The following is a 23,669-nucleotide window of genomic DNA, read 5'->3' as shown; positions in this document are numbered from 1 at the left end:
CAGGGCCCTCCCAACCCTATGGCATTACTCAGTGAGCATGGACTCAAGCAGTCATCTCACACTTCTCTCCAGAGTCCAACACCATTGGTACTCCACCCAAAGAGAACAATCCTGGACTTCTAGTTTCTTAGATTCAAGCTGTAGGTAAACTTGAGACTATGCACTTACATAGTGGCACTTGATTGAGACCATGAGTAACAAAGCCATGATACTGACCCAGCATGCCCCCATCTCCTTATTCTCCTGTTGCCCACTCAGCAGAGGATGACAGCCACACCAACACAGCACTAACAGCTTTGCAAATAGTAATGGATATATGGTTTTCTATATTTAGTAATAACTGAAGTTTATAATATTTTATGATAACAATGCTAGGTTTTCAGAACCACCTGGCAGCATCTTTTCTGAAATGCACTCATATTCAGCAAGCAAATGTTGCCTGGCTACATTTTACCAGATATGGATGATACAGAAAGGACAACTTCATGAAAAAAGCCACCTATTCTACCTTGCTTGTTTTATTCATCCAGATACAGCAAGAGGATCAGCAGTGGCTGAGACATCATAATTTGCCAACAAGAAATTGAGAGCAATGCAGTTAACTATGTTACTAGTCATGTTAATGAGTTCAGACCGACTTGTATTCCATCTAGGGCAGGAATGATATCTTTAATAACTTTTGTCAGAGCCACTGATAAGTTTCTTTCACTATTTTCTATTTGTAATGTTAGCCCCAGTGAGGACACAGCTCTGATTTTTTATGTTAAAAATGAATCAGTAATTTGAATAAAATGTTTGAATAATCAAGACTGACCTTGTTTTGGATAATGTGCCTAGGTCAGAATTTGCAGATTTGGTTATTGGAGAATCGGGTTCTCTGTGTACAGACAGATCTTCACATATTCCTGAATGTTGTGATTTATTCGTCAGAGGTAAACCAGACCAGGAACCCTGGCTGCAAATAAAGTAGTATCTGCTGGGGACGCTCAAAGATGCAGAGAAACGAAGGAGTTTTTACAACACAAAGTCAGAATCAAAGCTTTGCATTAGCTTGGTTACATTTTGGGATCTCTGTTAGTGTCTTCCAGGTGGCCTGTTTTTCCCTGTGAAAATTGTTGAATTCAAATTTAGAATTAGCATCTGAGCAATAGATTTGTAATTTTTTTTTCCTGGGAGGGATTGGCATTAGCAAAGTCACAGGTTGATTTGTTTATGGTCATTTGTCCATATAGTTACAAGTAGAAACACTATCCAGTTGTAATTCCCTAAAGTATCATTTGATGAGAGCAGAATTGGCCAGAAATGTTTATCATGGGTATCTGGTGATGTATAGTATATTCAATAGTAGGTAAATTGGAGGCAGTAACTACGTTTGGGATAATCTAAATGTTGTCTTAGAATGTGTATTTTTTTGTTGTTGTTAACCATTTTTAAATTTACAATGTTGTGTTAATTCCATGTATACAGGAAAGTGATTCAGTTATATATACATGTACACATATATATTCATTTTCCATTATGTTATTAGTAGATATTGAATACAGTTTCCTATGCTATACAGTAGGTCCTTGTTTATCTATTTTATATATAGTAGTGTTACATGTTAATCTAGGACTCCTAATTTATCCCTCCCACTCCTGAATGTGTATTTTTAAAAATTTTTCCATGCTGTACATTTTTACATTTAGAATGGTATGTTTTGATCTAAAAATATAATAAAAAGGAAAGAAAAAAGAAAAATGGTTATTATAGGTACACAAGAACCAGGGATCTATAGAAAATGAAAAGAATGTTTATAAGCAAGTAAATCAGAAACAAAGCAGGACTTAGATGTCAAACAGATCTAGGTTTGACATCTTAAGTGAAAGCAGTCCACTCTCTGACATCATCTACTTGTTCTGAAGATCTTGGGTCAGCTTTGTGCTTGGGATGAAGCTTTGTGCTTCTTTAGGGTATCTGTGAATCTTCACTTTGAGATCCCTTACTGAAGTACCTATCCAGCAGTGCACAGTTCTACATCACTTCTTTAGTTGTGAAATGTAAACCCAAACATTGACTTCATGAAGCTTGCTTTCTTTGTTGTTAACAGGACTTGATAAAATTACTTCCAACAAGGTTCAAGAGCAGTTTTTCTCTGATGACTCTTACGATAAATGAACGCTCCTTGTTCAAGACCATGAAGAAAGAAGGTAATTTTAACTTATTTCTGGTAGATTGGAGTACATAAGTCCCTTGTAATATTCTTCCATGGCTGCATGTAGTAGAGCATAGGCTAGTATAAAAGAAAAAAAATTCTAAATGCGTAGACATTTAAGTTACCAACTCATAGAGGGTAAACCGAGGTGTCTGTGAGGGAGTGAACTATATGATGATTAAGGCTAATTGGAGTACTTTTAGCCAAAGGAATTAAAGGGTTTTCAAATTTTTACTAATTTTAATGTAAGGATACCATTGTGTTTTTCAGTGTTTCCAGATTATAAGTACAGTGTGGTTTCTGAGTAAAGGGTGACATCGTATAGAGTTCTTTTATAGTGGTTTCCATAAAGTGTGTGTGTTGGTCACAGTATACAAATGTTGGAATGTCCCAGGTTAGAACATAAAACCAAACTTTGGAGAAATTTACCAGGATGGTAAAACCTATGCACAGCATATGTAATTGGTGACTTAAATGTTCTAAAGTTCAATATGATTGCTAAAAGTATTCATTATATTTTAAAATAGTATTCACTTTCTCATTTGAACTTATTAAAATATAGAAACATATTAGAAATAATTTGTCTCAATGAAGTACACAAAAATCAGAGTTTTGTTTGCTTGTTTTTATTTTTTAGCTGCACATAGAATATCTCCCATTTGCCTTCTATGAGGAAAATTATTACCTAATAAACATTGTGTCAGTGGTATTACATAGGGAAAGTTAAAAATCAATAACTGATGTGGATTATTTAAAATATTTGACTTTTTCCTTTAACACCTTTTGTATAAAATTTTTCTTACTGATTTACTTACTTAAATGGTTATTTTGAGTAAAGTGAATATGAATTTGTATATTTACAGCAAATTCATATTCTCAAGTTACCCAATTAACTAAATGATAAAATGACCCTTTTCTTTCAAAAGATCTCAGTGTTATTCTCTAACACACTTACATATCCATTATCATGATAAAGATAGAGTCATATAACACCTCAGCTATCAGGACGTCTCCAGAGTGCACTAGCAGTTTTGTAAATGTCAGCTCCTGAGTATTACATGTGAAAGTGCAGCATCGCAGTAAAGCATCGAGCTGGCCTTTTTGCAATCACTGGAGTACTACATTTTAAAGGTCAGGTGTACATGATTATTTTACCTGAGCCACCTTGTTGGGAGGAGAGGAGTTGAGTCACTCACGACTTGTTCCAATTTTCCTTAATGGATCAAAACTTAAAGAAACTTGGAAATATGAAGTGAAAAATCCAGACATCAAAAGTATATAATTTTTTTATTTATGCAAGATTTTAGTTTGTACACATGAATGTTTGGTGTTAAAAATTGGGGAAGAAATAAACAATTTATGTTTAAGTATAAATGTGATGTAGCTTTTAAAAATTTTATATATTTATCCTAAATAACTTGTGAAAAATATTGGCATAAGTAACTGCTCTACATCTTATTCTATATATATTTTCTATATACATTTTGACTTGTACTTTTTATTCTTACTTTGCATAAAATTCTGTCTGATTAATTTCAACTTCGTGAGCTCTGTAAACTTGCCCCAAATCTCCCTCAAAAAATTCTTGAAAGTGCATTTTGAGATTCGCTGAACTATGAAAACATTAATTCTTTCAGGTCATCATGAATAAGTGACACATAATTCCATTAGGCATCCATTTGCATGTACAGTATCCTGACTTAGTATTGTAGTGAATTAGTTCCATATAATTTTTTTAAAAATCTCTGAATTACATATTTACTTGTAAATATTTTCACTTTATTTATATTTTTTACTTTACCTCATCCACAGTAGAGCTACATGACTGTAGCCCAACACCAGATCCAGAATAAGCAGACAAGGAGGGGCATACCCACACACATTTATATGAACCACCATAGGTAGAGCTATTTTTTTTTTTCTGGAATCTATTAGGAAGTCCACATCATATGATACATTGATACACTTTTCTTCTAATACTCTATTTAAAGAAAGAGTATAAAAAATAACAAACAAAGCAGTCTAAATTCAAACCAAAAATACTCTCTTGAGAGAGCTTAACAAAAATGAGGTAGCTAATGAAGATCAGGGCATCCACGCAAATATATTAAAATGCAATATTTGTAGATTAGTTAAATGCACTGTGCCTTTCAAACAATGAGATATTGGTGTGTTCAATTTGCATTTCATCATTATCTCTAAAATTCTTTATGCAGTATTCATACATATCATCAATATTTTTGAAAAATTTGATTAAAGGTTAATCTAAAAATAAACTGATATGAGCTTAAAATCTAGAAGGAGATGTAGATTGAAACTTCCACTGTCCACTAAAAGTGAAGATTTCATATGAAACATTTTGCTTTTAAATAACATCCAAAAAAAACGCAGTTCCATGATGGCAGAATAAAATTCTCCAACTATAGCTTCTCCGTTAAAGTGATAAGATCATTGACAAATATTGTCAAAATAAATTAATAATCAAAAACTTTCCTATAAAGAAAAAATCCAGGCTCAGATGACTTCACTTTTGAGTTCTAATAAATGTTCAGAAAAGAATTAACACTTATTTTTCAGAAACTAACCCAAAACACAGAAGAGGAGTTACTTCTTCCCAACTTATTTTATGAGATCAGTATTATCCTGATACCATATCCAGACAGATATCACAAGAAATGAAAACTATTGACAGATGTCCTGTACAAATATAGCTGTAAAAATCATCAACAAAATGCTAGTAAACTGAATTGGGGAACTTATAAACCATAACTTATAACCATAACCATAACCAAATAGGATGATAATGCATCACAACCAAATTTATCTCAGTAATTTAAGCTTGGTTTAACATACAAACTTAATCACTGGAATTGTACCCTATATAGAGAAGAAAAAGAAAAGGTCATCTGAATAGACACAGAAAAAAAGCATTTGACAGAATCAGACAACTTTTCATGGCAACACTTAAACTGAAAAAGGAATTTATGAAACATTTTCATTCAACATCATACCAAATAGTGCTTTCCACTATTTGGTCTGTGATAAGTTAAAAATGTCTGTTCTTACCACTATTATTCAACAATGACCTGGAGGTTCTAGACTGGGCAGTCAGGCAAGAAAGTGAAACAAAATGAAACAAGATTAAAAATGAAGAACAAAAATCATCTCTACTCACAGATGTTATAATCTTATTTTATAGCAGTATATTGACTTGCAATATTATATTTGTTTCAAGTGTACAGCATGATAATTCAGTACTTTCACAGTTTAAATTCCATCAGAGGTTACTACAAGGTAATGGCTATTACTCCCTGTGAACAATATATCCTTGTTTTTGTCTATTTTATACATAGTAGTTTTTATCTCTTAATCCCACACCTCTAACGTGACTCTTCCTCCTTCCTTCGTCGTTGGTAACCACTGCTTTGTTTCTCTATTTCTGGAATCTGTTTTGCTTATGCTATATATATTCATTTGTACTTTTTAGAATCCATATATAAGTGATATTATACAGTATTTGTCTTTCTCTGACTTATTTCACTAAGGTTATATTATCCAGGTCCATCCATGTTGCTTAAAATGGCATTTTTAATGATTGAGTAATATATCATTATATGTATATACATGTGTATATATACATATATATATATATACTTTTATTTATCCATTCTTCTGTTGATGGACACTTGTGTTGCTTCTTTATCTTGGCTGTTGTAAATAATGCTGCTATGAACACTGAGGTGCATGTATATTTTTGAATTAATGTTTTTATTTTATTGCATATATACCCAGGAGTGGTATATAATATAATATAATATAATAATACATGTGTGTATATTAATATAGAAAACTAAGTAGCTTGGGTAGTTCTTGACTTAGGCAAATTAAGAATATTATTCTTAATTTTTGCATAAGCATATTTTTAATCTGAGTTCAGTTTGCGTATGTTAGTGAAAGAGTCTGCTTTCATGATATTCATAGTGGGAATTAATAAAGAGAAGATGTATCCTTTAGTCTTAATCATAACATGTAGTTCCAAGATAAGAGAAAAAAGTAATCATGGGTCCTTAAATTTCTACTCTTAATATATAATCTGTCATTCATAAAATAACATGATGTAGCATGATACTTCCATGTTTCCTTTGACTGTTAATATAGTCCTACTTATTGTAAAGAAGTGATAATCTATTAGAAACATCCATGTTACATTGAATTTTGTATTTAAGAGGTATGGGGTAATTCATAGGGATCAAAATATCTTTTACTTTTTGAACTCTACTTAATCATTTTTAAAGCTCATGAATTAGTCTCTGGCTAATCAATTATTCCAACCTATTTGTAAGTGGACAATTATTAGATACATTAAAATATCTAGTTTTCCATGCTAAAACATTATGATCTTTATACATTAATAAAAATCTACTTGAACATATATTATTTCTCAGTGATCATATTAGTGATGTAAATATCATAAAACTCTACTACAAATTATATTCACTAAACAAGCAACTTTTTTAACTTTCATAATATAATTAGAAAACTTCTTCAGAGTCACACAACAGAGAGTGGCTGTGGTAATAATGACAAAGTAACTGGTGAATGCAAGGAAGGTTTGTACAAACTTTGGAATAAATCACATGTATCAAAGAACTGACTGTCTTTTTTTTGTGTGTGTGTGAAATGTCTACAAAATATGCAGTGCCTATTTATTGAGCAAACTAATAAACGGATGTTTACTTTGGTATTGTAACGTGATTCTGAGATGTGATTATTAGTTCTAATAACTCTTAGAATTATTTTAAAGTAAATTCAACTAGTAAAAGGATTTGGTTAAAATGAGGCCTATTATATGCTTCCAAGCAGTAATATTTAGAATTTTGCTTCAGCACTAGTGAAGAGCACAGGCTATATGTGATGTCCACAAACTTCATAATTTGAACTCCTTAAATGAAAATCTGATTAATCTTAAAATGTTTTAATGTCTCCCCATCAACCAACAAGACAAAATCCAAATGCGTTAAAATGATCTATGGAGCTCTTCATGATCTGACTCTACCTTACGCCCAGGCTCCACTCCTGTACATTTTGTAACAGAGCTTCCATGCCAGTCATATTCAGCAGTCCTCCAAATGCACAATGCACCCCATGCCCACAAGATTGGCATTCCTCTCCCCTCTACATAGACTTTTATTCCAACACTTATTTTTATAGCTGGAGAATATTTGAAAAATATTTGTATTTCAGCTCAATCTCTATTCTTTCTATGCATCTTCCCCATATCATAAGAGTTATTTGGGTTACACTCCTGCATCATGAACATTTTATGGTAACAATGATGGTCAAATACATTGTTGAGCTCTAAATTTAAGCATTTACAGTAGTAAGAATTGTATATACATTATTGCAATTAATCACAAAAATTCCATTTATATATGATGAATTCTGGGTTTAGGGAGAATAAAGAGATCAAACTTACAAGACTACAATGTAATATAATCAGTATTTGAATATAGATATTTCTGAAGTGAAATCTCTGTGTTAAGAACCACCACCTTCCTGTGTTGCACATATCACACTGTACACACTTAATATAAATATTTATATATTTATATGTTTCCTACATTGTACTTCTTTAAGTACATATTCCATATATGTTCATATGTGTTTTCACAGATTCTGGCAAATAGTATATACTCAGTAGGGAAGATATGTATGATACCTTTTTATGTCATTATTTCAACCTAAGAAAAACATATACTAAGTATTTATGAATTATGCTATATTTTTTCACATAAAATACATCCATAAGATTATCACCTCCAAAGACAAACATATGAACTACCAAAAAGAATATAACTTGGACTTTTAGGATGATGGTTGTTTAAATTGCATTTTCCTTTTTGCTTACTGGAAGTTTCCAAGAGTGTATATAAAATACATACTTCATTTTCAGAAACTGTAAGAGAAACATATGGTCTTAAGATGCCAAAATATATTAAAGCTTGCAAATGCAGCTCAAATTAAAACAGTAATGATAGGAAGAAGTGGAGAAGAGACATAGAGAGAGAGATCTCATTGATGAAAAAACACAGCAGTAGCAGAATTACACATTTTCTAACACTAATGCAAAGCTCTGTCTGGCTATTATTTACAAACCTATATTAGATAAACTATCCACCAAGAATAAAGACTGGAGAAAACACAGAAAACTTGTTCTCTTTGAAATCATTTGAGAATTACTAAAGAAGCCAGAATTGATTGACCAAGGGAACTGAAGAGAAATAAATTACAATTGTTGAACCTCACGCTGTGCTAAGCTTTTCTCTTGTAGGTGTTTTCTGATTCAAAGGTTGCTGCCTAGAAGCTGAGAAGCTGAGCACAAAGCAGTGAGCTAAATGGTATTCTCATGGAGCTAGAGAGGCTTCAAGATTTGCAGATACTAGCTACTATATAAAAAAAAAAGTTTATATTGGATATAGCACAGGGAACTATATTCAATATCTTGTAGTAAACTAATGAAAAAGAATATGAAAATGATTGTATGTATGTATGTGTATGACTGAACTATTATGCTGTATGCCCGAAATTGATACAACACTGTAAACTGGCAACACTTTGAATTTAAAAAGAAAAAAAAAAAAAAAGAAATAAGCAAGTTGGAGTATCCAAAGTACAGAAACCATATGGAAAAAAAAAAAAAAGAAATGAGAGATCTTGAGGGAGGTAGGACTGGTAGGAACAATACAGTGGGAAAAAAGGAAGTGTAGAGACGTTACCCTGACATTTAGTGTTGGTTTTCTCCTTGAGATATCTGATTATTTATAAGAAGCTAATAAAATATTGAGAAGCCAAGCAGAACTTTTGACTATCCCCTAATACAATTTGGCAAAATTTGGATTTTAAGGTGCATTGAAGAGTACCGTCAGTGACTCTGGTCAAACCTGGACTTTTGATTGGAATCCTCAAGTACTTTACTACAGGAATGCTGGCTAATTTGTATTGGAATAGTTTTCATAAAGACTGAAAGTAAGACTGCAAGACTGAAAGCTCCAAGTAAGCTCAAATATCATGCTCAAATCTCATTCTATACAAATGCATATAATTTTAATACAGAATGTCTAGCACTCAATAATAAATCATAAAGTATATGTGGAGGCAGGAATAAGAAACACAAGAAGAAATAAAACTACAGGTGATATAATGAGACTTTCAAATATGGACTTTAAAATAATTGTGATTAATATGTTCAATAGGATAGATAATTTGTTATTTTATCTGAAAACTGAAATTTAACATAGATGAAAATTATAGAACTAAGAAAATATCTCAAAAGGATTTAATAAACAGATATAATAACCAAATTAGACTCAGAAAAAAAAGAGTTAATAAACTAAAATATAGATCATTGCCAGATTTAAGCAGAAAAAGAAAAATGGATAAAAGTATAAGAAAGAAGAAGTCATCTGAGGCAAGATTTAAACTTTTTTTATGGAGACAAATAGAAGCTTCAGAAGAGTAGGCAAAAGAGAATGGAGAAAAGTGATTCTTGAAGAGATAATGACCAAGGGTTTTGAAACACTAGAGGTAGACATCAAGATACAGATTCAAGAATTACTATAAATATCAATGAAGATAAAAAGAAGAAAACCACACCTAAAAATATTAAACTAAATGCAACCTAAAATGAAAAAAAAAGTCAGTGTATCCAGAAAATGAAGACACATCATCTTCAAAGGAACAACAATAAAACTGAAAACTACTTCATCAAAGAAATGATTGAATCCAAATGGGAAAGGCATGTAATATTTACAGGGCTGAAAAAAAAATAAATGGATAAATAAATATGTTTTATTAGTCCAAAGGAACACTGGAAAGAAGTTTTTTTTTAAAAAAGAAATGCAAATTAGATGGTCCAAACAGAAAACAAAAAGAAGGTGGAAACAAAATGAACTGTCAGTAATTACACTAAAGGTAAATAGAATAAATATACTTGTAAAATACTAAGATTGATAAGTTTGATTAGAAAAAAACAGCCTCATGCTTACGAAATATATGACAAATATTTTTACACCCAATAGCATGGTTATCAAAGATATAGAGCAAGTTGCAAAAAAAAGAGAAAAATCCAAAACATTAATGGTAATTTTTAACCACTTTCTCTCGATAGGTGATAGAAAAACCCTTTTAGCTTAATGATTATGTAAATTTCTTTTCCACTATTAAACCAGTCTTGCATATGTACAGTAAATCCCACTAGGTTATAACATGAAACCTTTTTATGTATTTCTAGATTGAGTTCCTTCTGTCTAAAATGATTTGGAGAGTTCATTGCTGAATCCATCTGCCTTAGAATTTCTTTAAAATATATATCCAAATATCTAGATTTTTCAATTTTTCGTCCATTTATAAATCTGTTGACTTGGTTCTTAATATTTTTAATATATCATACAAAAAAGTGTAATTTATCGGTGATAATATCATTGCCTTTTTGATATCTGTAGTATCTGTGGTGGCATAGTCTTTTTAAATTTTAAATACTGTCAATGTTTTCTGATTTTCCTGATAATTATTACTAGGTGTTTACAATTTAATTAATCTTTTATCTATAGATTTTCACTAGATGCATCTATTTTGTATTTAATTTTTTCTTTTTCTTTTTTAATTCTTTTACTTTCTTTAGTTTTTTTCTGTTTTTTTTACTAGCATTATTAGAAGGAAAATTAAGTAATTGATTTTAACTTTCAGCTTTTCTGCTTGTCTAACATAGAATTTATGTTTACAAATTTGTTTTTGTATCTTCCCACGGAATTTGATATGTAATTTCTGTACCTTTATTCAGTTAATGACATTTCCTAGTTTATGCTATAATATCCTCTTTGTAACATGAATTTCTTAGAACTGCATTGTTTCCACACAGTTTGGGATTTTCTCTTTAGTTTTTTAAAATGCGTTTCCAGAGAACATGTGGTCAGAGAACATTTTCTGAATAATTTCAAAGCTATTAAATTCACAGCATTTTTTTTCATGGACTAGCATGTGGTCATTTTGGTAATTGTTCCATATGCATTTGAAAAAATGTTAATTCTGTTAGATATAATTGTATATAATTTAAATATATATAGTATGCATATACAATTATATATTATATATATGCATATATATCGTAATTGTAAGAAAATTTGTTGACTTACCTATGTACCAAACTTAGCCTTTTTCCTCCTTCATCTATCTGTCATAAGGGAATACCTTTGCAATTATATGCATGACCTGAGGGAAATGTCCTAAGCAATTGTGGATGACTTAGGGCTCTGGGCCAAGGATTCATACAACTTAACCGTGACCATGGTGATGGGAATAAGGTTACACGTGGCTTAACAACATGAACTTCCCTTTACCAAGGCTGACCTTGTTAATGTTACTGTTAAGTGCCTATTCTATCAAAAGCAGAGATCAACACTGAGTGCTGATATGGCACCATTCTCTTGATAGTCCAGCACCTCCACTGGGCCTTCATCAAGCCTGTTTTGTGACAAAGGAGACAAAATGCCTCCTTGTGTGAGTGGACACAGATTCTTTATATGGATTTGTCTTCCCTGCCTGTTTTGCTTCTGCCAGCACTATGTATAATCACTGTATCTGCCATACCAGTACTGTCAAAGAGTTCATTTCACGTAAAGTGATTGAATAATTAGCCCCGACCTAATTAAAATATGGCTTACTGAAGATTCTGATATGTGGCCAGTTGAGAGAAAACCTCCTTAAAAGAAAGATTAAAGAGGCAAGGAATGAGCTCCACAATGAGCCTCCAGAAGTCCTGCCAACAATTTGATTTTAGTCCAGTGAAATTGAATTCTGGCTTCCAGAACTTTAAGATAACACGTTTCTGTTGTAAGACACTAAGTTGTGATAGGAGGCTAATATAATAGTTTATATTGAACTTTTTGGTTCAAATTACTATGTGGTTTCTGTCACCTGATAAGACCCTGACTGATACAGTCCTGCATGAATATGAGGTGTTTCTAATCTTTCTGCTTGATGGGGATGGAAAAATATTGCAGTTTACAGAACAATGGCCATACATTGTGCATTGGAACTCTTAGTCTGATATTCAAAGATGCTACATCTGGCATGGAAGTTCCATTTAGAGATAATTCTAAATTAATTTTGTGGTATAAACTTGATATGGCAGAATCCATTTGGTTTTAGTAGACTGTGGACTGGTGAATTAAATGGGGTTATGATGGGACTATCACACCTGCATCCCTTAAAGTGGTCATACTCCTGAGATGTGATATTTTACTTGATTTACTCTCTTGATCAGAATGTACATCAAAATCAGAAACTTCCATTTGATTTTCTCATCTACAATAGTTTTTTATTCCATATGCCAAGGACAAATAAGAGGTTTTTACCAATTAACAAATGCACATTATAATTTCACATTTTCAGAACTGGGAAATGACCACTGTGTGAGTCTATGAACTGTGCAAAGTCTCCAATTATCTCTTAGTCTCCATATCATATACCCTCACACTGTAAGGACATGATGATACTTCAGATCCCTGGAAATTTATGTCAACTTGAATCCTGTTTCTAGCAATTCTCAGAAAGTCAAGATATTCCCATTTTTGCCAGATAAGATCACCCAAATAAATGACTTTTAAAAATTGACTTCACAATATCATGCTCATATAAAAGGGCATCAGTCAAAGTTTTACAGGTCTGTAAACTGACTAAAACATCAAAACCAGTTATGAGATTATAACTTTGATAGTGTGATTATCTTCAACTCACTGATTATCTTCAACTCAATTTCTTGATACTTTGTAAATTAAATAATAGCCCTTGGCCACCAATCCGTTCTTTTCCTAAACCCGTCATGTCTATTAACCATCTCCCTAATCCTCTATAGGTCAGTTTCCTCTGGCTGCTACTTCAAACTTGAAACCCATTATAATAATTGCTCCTTCATACCTTCTAGTGATTGAATACCATGTTGTGACCTCTATTATTTCTGGATCCTATTATCCAATTACTAAAAGGGAGCCCAGTTCTGTAATAGCACATCTGATCATCAGCCCTGGCCTACATAGGGCAGTTACCACTGAGATTTTCCCATGCCCCTTCACTGGAATAGTCCCTATCTCTTTGATAAATAGACTTTGTGGACATTTCAGTGGACTTTTTGTGTCTTTCAGTGGACATTTTCCAATGGTGGTTTCCAACTTTAAGTAATGTATTCATACTAATATGGCCAATTATCTAAGCCTTTCTATCTCTTCCTCCAATTTTCTACTATTGTAGTTCTGGGGTTTCTTTATCTTTTAAAGTGGGGTACCTTTCTTGCTCCACTTCTTTACTGCCCATGTCCTTCTTCCTCTTTTTCATTTGTGTGGACCATTATGAGATTCTCTAAAGAAACATAGCCAATAGATGTTTGTTCATTGGTTTGTCTGTTTGTCTGTCTTAAGGAATTGGTTCATACTGTTATGTAGGTTGAGAAGTCTCAAGACCTATGTAGTTAACAAACTAAAGACCCAGGAGACCTGATGGTATAGTTTTAGTTCAAGAACAAACACCTCAGAAGCAGAAGAGCTGATGGTGTAAGTTCCAGCCTGAATCCAAAGGCAGGAGATTATCCCAGCTTGAAAACAGTGAGAGAGAATGAATACTTCCTTCCTCAGCCTTTTTATTCTGTTCAAGCCTTCAGTGGAGGAAGCCCATTGGTGTGGGGCAATTTGCTTTAATCAGTCTACTGATTCAAATGGTAATCTCATCCAGAAACACCCTAACAGAGACATCCAGAATAATGTTTAACCAAGTAACTGGGCACCTCATAGTCCAGTCAAATTGACCCAAAACATTAACCATCGTAACAGTGTTTTCTGAGAATGTTGCTAAGGTATTAAATCATATTCATAGAGGAGTATGTCCATGCTGATTAATATTCTCTGATCCAACTTTTACTTTCACCACTCTTGACTTAGTGCCTTAGTCCTATTCATACACTCTTTGATCTTAGCAGAACTTGTCAGCTAGTCCTACAGGTACTTCAAAAGTTATAATTCTTTTCATATTTTAGCAAGCAGAGATCTTCCATAATTGTATTATGATTTGACTTGGCTTAATTAAGAGTTTGAGAGGAACATAGACTAGATCCTTAGAGGGGGTTGCACATTGGTTCACAAGGATGAAGCTACTGCATTATCTTCAAGCATGGTGGGCTTGCCTATAAAAAGAAGGAAGAGATATCAGTGCAGACCCAGAGAGTTCAGAGAGAGCTGGAGTTTCAAACTTATTAAATACGTTGACCCATATTTCTGTATCCCATGTCTCAGAATCCCATTCTTTCCAATCAAAGCAAACCTTTGCTCCAGGAAATTTCCCAGATTGAAAAGTACAAAATTCTATGGTTCTCTATTACCTTAATAATTAAGTCTTAGGGCAGGTCCTTAGTTTCTTCGGTCCTCTAATTGTAGGAGAAAGAAGACTTTTTAAATACACTTCTAAGGAGAGCCATTTACTTTTGTACTTGTTAAATTGGTGATCACCCTCAGCCTTTCATTGGCTTCCCCCGATGCATTGTTACAAACACCATCAGCCACCTAATTCAAAAGTACTTATATTTACTTTCCAACTACCTCAAAAACACTGAGATACAGCTTTGCCAGTGCAGTTCATCCATCAGTGTCTCACCTTAGTCCACCTTCAGTGAAAGTTTTAACAATTGTACCACTACAGCTTTCTTGTTGCTATTCAGAACTTCACCAATACCAGTGATGTGGTCCTTATTGACAGCTGATCCCCAGGTGATCCTGTTCTGAAATCTAAAATAGGTTGGTAATACATTGGAATTCCTGGGAAAGAGGCTCTGAGATTAAAACTTTGAGCAGATGGGATACTAGGAAATACTCTTAAAGACAACTGCAAGAAACTGAGAGAAATAGGATTCATCAGAGATAGAAACTGAACTGGAAAGCAACTGCAGCATAGGCTTTATTCAACATCATGGAGAGCTCTGGAGCTGGAACGTTCCCTCAGAGTTGGACTTTACTAGAGATAATGGCTAGGTGTTTGTATGTTCCATATTAGCCAGTCATTGGATGTAGGCTACCCCTGGAGAAAGGATACTTCATTAAAAAGCATATTAAAATTAAACATGAAAAGTGCTCAACTTTATTAGTCATAGGGTAAATGCAGTTAAACTTACAATGAAATACAAGTACACACCGGAAGAATGCCTAAAATTAAAAAGGCTGACACACCAAGTGTTGCCAAGGATGTGAAGCAATTAAGAAATCTTACACACTGCAGATGTGAGAGTTAATTTGTACCACTTTGAAATATTATTTGGCAATAATCTACTAAGTTGGATGAATGCATACTGAATGAGTCAACAGTTCTAATCTAAGATATATACCGAATAGAACTGTTCTCATATATTTAACAAAAGATATATAATAAAGTATCCCCAGCTACATTATTTATAATAGCACAAAACTTCAAAGTACCCTAAAACCATTCATCACTTGATTGGGTCAATTGATGTTGGTACATTCATATGAATGAATACCCAGTTTAGACAAATGAGAATCAATGATTTACAACCATGCACACAATATAGATGATTCTCACAAACACTGTCTTGAACAAAGTAAGTCAGACATAAATGTGTGGATAATGTTTAATTCCATTTACTAGAAGTACAAATAAATCTATGCTGTTAGAATATATAAAATGAGTGCCTTTTAAAAACATGAAAAGATATATAACCTCAATAATAATCATACTAATACTATTTATAGTAAAAAGGTGGAACAGTACTATTTTTACCTGTAAATTTGGTAAAAATCCCAAAGTTTGATAATGCCTTTATTTTGTAGGGAATATATTGCTAAAAATATAAATCGGTACCAACCTTCAAGAGGGAGATATGCCCATGATGTATGAAAATATTTTTGTGGTTTTTTTTTTAGGTCAACACACATAAATCTCACCTATAGAGCTCATTAAATACAGATTCCTGAATTCTACCTCTGGAAATTTGGGTTCAGTAGGTCAGGGTGGAGAGTAATAATTTTTGTTTCTAACAACCTCCCAGATGTTATTAATGTTGCCTCTTTGCAAACAACACTTTAAGTAGTATTTCCTCAGGCTCAGTGTCACTTATAAGAATCTATCCCATAGATATCCTCTTGTGAAAGATGTTTGTATCTGGGAAAAGTTACCAGTCTTGAAGAAATCATACTTTTTCAAATGTTTCCTGCTTAAATGGGAAATAAATTCACAATCGCAAAGTTTGAAAAAATTTAAAAATTAAGAAAGACTGTATTGAAAATTTCTCTCATATTGATCTCCACAGCCTATTCAGCCCCTAATCTCTCCACCACACACACACACACACACACACACACACACACACACACACACACACACACACACCTCAGCAAAGCAAGTAATCATTGTGACTTTTTTTTAATAACTTTTTTTAATGAAAGCAAATATGAGTATGTTTTCTTGTAACCCCCTTTGGACAAATTCATGGATAACATATACAGTGTTTATTTAGTTTATTTTGAACCTTGTGAGTTACTTTATATTTCCTATTCAAAAAATAAACCTATATAAAAGAATAATTATTTTAACTTTTATAATTATTCCCTGAGACTTAATGTCAAGGTCAGCATACATTTTACTTAGATGCCAGATATTATTTGTTGATACTTGGTATTGTCTATGACAGGAAATTAAATTGTTGAAGTTCATAGTGCAAAAACTGATTTCTGATAGGATTCTAGTTTGTTCTAATCAATGAGAGGTATTCACAGAAAATTTAGAAAATGGGAAAAGCCATTATTCTCCCAGGCACCTAAGGCAAGGACACGGGATGCAGCAAGTGGCCTTTGAGAGATTGTACCCAGAATCCTAAGGCTTCTGCTAGGACCACTTTTGAATTACAAGCAGCTGAGACAAGTGGAAGGCTTCATGCAAACACTGTTCCACCATTCCTTGCAAAATTCCTGACTTAAGCTTCTCTAGTCTTCTAAAAGTTACTAAGTTTTTATTTCTCTATATAAACCCACTTATCCTAAGTAGCTCATCTACTTACTCTGTCTGACTTTTGCTCCTTGACTGAACCCTGAGTAATAACTGCAGGTGCCCAGATCCCATCTGTTTTTGTTCTATAAAATTAGAAAGAAGTTTAAATTTCCACTTCAGTGTTCTCCATCATTTGTCTCCCTGTGTTATATCATTCCCCTAATGTCATAGCACATGTGTATGTGGAAAGGGGATTAAATGTAGAATGAAATTTTGCACTGTCAAAAGCCATGCAAGAATAACTCACAAAAGCTAAAGGATTTTTTTTTTAAACTATGATCTCACTACTCTTGCAATAAAAGTGAGAGCATTTTTACACTAGGTATTGTCAAGCTTTGGACTTGTCACATTGTTCAAATCAGACATAAGAATGACTTAATGGATTTCATGGAAGAATAGAACTTTTAAGAAAGATAATTTTTTAACCAGACAGTCTCTCCATTCTAATAAATTACATAAGCGCCTCATCACATGTGATAGCAGTAAGCTTTTCTAGGGAATTGAGATAAACACAATAGTGTCTAGAGAAATGACAAATTATTATGCTGAAATAAAAAGGCTATTAATTATGTCATTTATGATTTATACTACATCTGAGCCTCTGTAGATGAGTAAAATAAACTTAGATTTAAAATGCATTGAATATTAATTTATAAAAATATTGTTGTTATTTATATCTCACCACATATATATGTTTTATATCAAGGAGTGTTGTTGAGGTCAATGTGAACATGATCCATGGGTATTAAATAAAACTGCCAGATAGACGATATTTCAACCACCACAAATCAGGTAAGTATAAACAGACAGTGAAAAATGAATAGCAATACAAGGGAAATTTTCAAATTTATATTCACCTAGTTAGTTTAAGTCCTAAACTTTCTTTGGAGTCCATATTACCTGAGTCCTTCAGAATATTATAGTCACTATGTCATTGATATTTAAGGACAACCTCTCCTGCCCTTTTAGGACATTCTACCAGTGACAGTGAGCCACTCTTCACCTTGCATACACAGATTCTCAGAAAACTTGTTTTGCTGAGACCTACTATGTTCCATGTCCTACTTCTACAGAATTCTTCATCTCTGTGTTAGTCTCAGTCCTTATAAATGCCTCATCTTCCCAAACAGCTTTACCTTTTTTCTCCTTCTCCATCTTTATCTAATCAATAAATTCATGATTGTTATTCATGTTTGGAAAAACTCCAGAGGATAAAAACACTGCGTAGTACAGGCTCCAACTTAAAATTAAATATTACATATCCATGTCTTAAAAGTTTTCACTATGAAGACTTTCCACCTGGCCGTGTATGTCTTATACTTCTGCATCAGTCTGTCTCTTTCTTGTTATTTGTCTCTTACTGACTTTCTCTTTATGCCCCATGCAACATCCCCTCCCACCCATCCCAAATCCCTCACAAGATCCTTCCCTTTTCATCTCTCATGCATAAAGTCCTGAACTCTCATGCCTGAAACATAGTTCCAGTTTCTTCCCTAAGCCCCAAACTATTTCTTGGCCTACCTAAACATCACAAACTGGTAAGATGGTCTCCTCAACAGGGGATAACCTACTCAGGACCTTTTTCATTAAGCATTAAGAGAGTCTAATTTCTAGCCCTGTACTTACTTCATCCTCAGATAGACTAAGTCAGAACCTCATCCACTCACTCACCAGAGTAAATTCATAAGCCACGTGGCAGTTTTATTTTTTGACTTGTAGAAAGTAGGACTGATCCTAAGCAAGGTTCTTTAGAGTAATCAAGTCTCTTCCAAAGGTCTTCAAGTGCTAACTTACCACACATGTCTTCATTATTTTTCTTCCATTGCGAGCTAGAAATTCTTATCATGACTGTTATTTCTCCTGACGGCACTCTATAAAGTACAAAATGTTCCCTATGAGAATTTATACTTAAAGTACTGTCACTTTCCAAATGAAAGCATTCCAAGAGCCACCCAGGAAGGAAGGAGAAATGAAGGGGATACTGAACTTTAAAATACACTGACTATTCATATATACATACGCAGATCTCTCAGGAAGAAAGCACCATTGTTGCAGTGGCATACAACCTGGCCAGTCACCTAAATGGATGTTAACCAAAGCACATTTCACCTGAGGATGGGAAGAAAAATAATAAGCCAAAAGCAAAATGTATCCATCTAGAACTCCTGCTAATTTCTACTAATTAGGACAGGTAATCTAGGTTTCACAGCCTTGCAAGGATCACAATCATCAGGTTTTTCATCAACTGTGAATATTAGACTGTATGCCAAACCACACCAAGAAAAAGCTTTTTTTCCTTTCCACTCTTAACTTTATCTTATGTATAAGACTTTGAGAGTATCAAGATGCTTCAACATCCTAATATGTTTTCTAAAATGTTCTCTATTACTATGTCCTCAGTGTTACTATGGTACTTCAGTAGGTATATGTGATTTTTAAAATAATGATTTGGGTTTTAATTAATTAATCGATTGATCAGTTAGAAGGATGTTGGAAAGATTCCCTCCCATTGTAGTCTATTTATATATATATATATATATATAGAAGTATAGTCAGTTTACAATGTTGTGTCAATTTCTGTTGTATAGCACAATGCTTCAGCCATACATTAATATACATATATTCATTTTCATACTCTTCTTCACCATGTTACTGCAAGATATTGAATATAGTTCCCTGTGCTATACTGTATAAACTTGTTATTTATCTATTTTATATATATTAGTTAGTATCTGCAAATCTCAAACTTCCAATTTATCCCTTCCCACCCTCTTCCTCCCTGGTAACTGTAAGTTTCTTTTCAATGTCTCTGAGTCTGTTTCTGTTTTGTAAATAAGTTTGCTTGTCTTTTTAAATTTTTTTTAGATTTCACATATAAGTGATATCATATGGTATTTTTCTTTCTCTTTCTGGCTTACTTCACCTAGAATGACAATCTCTAGGTCCATCCATGTTGCTGCAAATGGCATTACTTTATTATTTTTTATGACTGAGTAGTATTCCATTGTATAAATATACCACAGCTTCTTTATCCAGTCATCTGTCAGTGGACATTTAGGTTGTTTCCATGTCTTTGCTGTAGTCTTGAAGATTATATTTGTCACTTATTTGGCTTTTTTTGTTCAGACATTTAAGAGCATATTGAAAATTGAAAATGTTTTCAAGAAATAAAGATTGGGAAAAGTTTTTTTTTTTTTTTAAAGAATATGTAAGTAGTAGTCCTGGACAGCTTTTTAAAAGCAATTTTAAAAGTTAATTTTAATAGGAGATGATTTTCAAATCATTAGTATAAAAAGATTCAAAAGTTTAAATATAACCATTTATCTTTGCTTATATCATTGTTGTCACTATCTCTTGAATTTTCACTCTTAATTTTATTTAATTCTTATTTCTATGACTCTTTTTTTCACTTTCCCCTCCCTTCTTATCTCCATTTCCTAATAATCTACTTTGCCTTGTTCTTATATATTTTTGTCTAGGTCTATAACATATATTCAGCCTTTGTTTCTTTTTGAGTTACTTTTAGGTTTATTACTTCCCACTTAAGATCACCTTCTTTTCTTCCACTTAAAAGAATAATTACCAGCATTTTTCTGTTGCTTCTCAATAGAATATATTTTCCTTTCAAACATTTTTAACCATCTGTAATATGATTTCAGAACTTGACATTGAAATGTATTTACTTCAGCCTCAAAGGCATGTAATAAACTATTCCTGGAAACACACAGAAAAGTTTTTTTTTTTCCCTTTGCTTTTTGTAACGTACATTTAATAGCTACCTTGAGTCTTATTCAGTACATTTTAACAAATTACCCATTTTTTTTAACCACTAAGTAGGCCTGGGTTCAATCAGATTTTATATAATTCTGACTTTGTTAGGATTCCTTAACAGCAGTCTAAAAAAGGTAATTCATTGAGACTGACTTAATGGATATAATTTGAAGAGATAGTAACAAATTTATACTCAAGAATAAAGAATAACTAAGGTAATTGTCTCAGTCTTTCTTTAGAAAAATTCTGTCTTTGTTATAGGTATCGGTGAATTTTAGAGGAAGTTCTTCTGAATTTATTCATTATTCAGCTATGTGTCCAGCTCGTTAATACTAAAGCTTTTTTTTTCCAATTTACAAACCATTTTGGCCTGTCTTTAAATGATTCTTAATGTGCCCTGTTCTTTCTTTTTTTTGTGCATGCTTTTTCCATTAGATGGTTTTGTACTTCATCTAGTGTAGTACATGCTGCTGTGTTTCAGTTTAGTTTTTTTTTTTTTTTTCCTTCCTGTTAAGCTTAATGTTTTATGAGTTCAGGCTACAAATTAATTACACCTCTTTCAAGGTACACTTTTGGGGGAAGATAAAAATAAGACAAATAAATAGAGAAAAAGCATCAAACTTTTTTTTTAATTAATTAATGTGAGAACCTTTGAGGTGGTAAAACTAGCTCAATGAGCATTTGAGAAACTCTGTTTTTATTTGAAAATGTTCAAATTAGCTTCAGTATAAATCAAGGTAATATAAATTAAACCATAAACATTGTCCCTGATGTTTGGGCCAAAAGTCAGATCCAATTCCTCATTCTGGTTTTTTTTCCCTCTTTATGTCATAACTTCATCACTCTTTACTATTTTAGTAATGGAGAAATAAATTTTACTTTTTGGAAGAATATCATTACGAAATATGATAACAGCAAACAAATTTTTTTTCTCTGTGAGAATTTCATTTTTTCTACTTTAAGCCTTTACTAAATCCAAGAAGCAAATTTGAGTGGCTTGAGGGTTAGGTAGTATACACAATGAGACTGAACTAAAAAAAAAAGTACTTAACAAAGTAGAGTGTAATGATAGAGTTTTGAATTCAAGAATATCTAAGAATATCTATTAGAGTTTTGGTATAGACTGTCAATAACTGAAGGATGTAAGATTTTATCAGACCTTCAAACAAACAGTTATCTTGTCATAGTTTCATGGGTGCTGACAGAAGACACAGGATTCCTGGATTGGAGAAGAACAGTTTATTACTCATAGCCATAGCAACAGCCAGGGTATCATAATGTAGATTCTTTTAGCTCCTGTTCCCACCAGGCATTTAAAAGAAGATCAGATAACACCTGAACATGCAGTAGGTTTCCTTATAGGAGAGGAACTCTGAGCTTGGAAAACTCAAAATATTTATAATAGGTATTAAGCATGCCTTTCCTTTGCTCCAAAGAGGGAGATTTTCTCTCTTTCAAGCCTCTAAGTATACCTCGCCTTTTTTCCAGAAGGATGCACTATCTCTTCCCATCCTAACAAAATAGGATGTTTGCTATACAAATATCCTTTAAAAGATATCCAGAACAAAGACAGTGTCTCTGTTTGCCAGATGTGCAGAAATGCAAGAAGAGATCCATGGAGACTCATCTACGTAACAATGTTTACTTCTCAGTCCTGTATGATGTTGGTTTCTAGTATATTTTCCCAAGACCATACCGGTTCAGCAGCACTCTGATAAATTTGACCAATAAGGCTAGGAGGAAATACCTTCAACCTGGCTGAGGTCAACATTGCAGTAATGAAATCATCAGTGCTCCCAAGGGAACAGGACCTACCAGCTGGGAAAAGAAAAGAAAAGAAAAAAAAAAACAAAACCAGCCTTTAAATCATCAGGGTTTACCTTAGAAAACCATATGGCTTTCTCTTCAAATTTTTATGTTGACCTTTCATCTGGGTCCAAGATATTATCCAGGTAGATGATTTTCCTAGTGACTGTGCAGACTCTGCCTTGTCCTCAAGGAGGAAGTTGAAGGCAGTTCTGTCATCTGTAGTCATCTTGGCCAGTGAGTTGAGGCTTACTTGAATGTCTTGCAGGGCAGAGGTGATACCTTTGGTCACTTTAATTAAAGTCAGGGTCACATTTTGTATCACAGTTTCTAATTGGATAACTCCCTTTATAAAGATAACTACCCACAGGTTGTGTATAAATAATTTATCTTTCCAGGAAGCTTCTCTGCATAAGTAAGAGTACCTTATGCTCTGTTTGAAAGATTACCACAGTCTTCTCAGGGTTGCGTGATCTACTGGTGATATTTCCTTAAACACTTGCACTTCTCTTACAATTACTCCTAAGATGCAAGTCCCTGAGAGGGAGTCAAGTTAGAGCCTAGCTTCTGCACAGTAAGTACAGCCTGGGGTGCAAATGATGTCCCTAGAATGAAAAAAAGCTGTTTGAGAGAGAAGGGCATTTTTATAAAATTTATAGAAAAATATTATGTCCCCTACCTAAGCCTGTGTGAGTCTGTGAGTCACTGGGGTGACTCACCAAACAGTGTACTCTAAGAGGTCATTATCCTTTTCTTAAATTTTATTTTTTCTTGAAGTATAGTTGATTTACAATGCTAG

The sequence above is a fragment of the Camelus bactrianus genome, chromosome 6 (assembly GCF_048773025.1).
Source record: "Camelus bactrianus isolate YW-2024 breed Bactrian camel chromosome 6, ASM4877302v1, whole genome shotgun sequence".
Lineage (NCBI taxonomy): Eukaryota > Metazoa > Chordata > Mammalia > Artiodactyla > Camelidae > Camelus > Camelus bactrianus.
Note: the sequence above shows the minus strand (reverse complement) of the source record.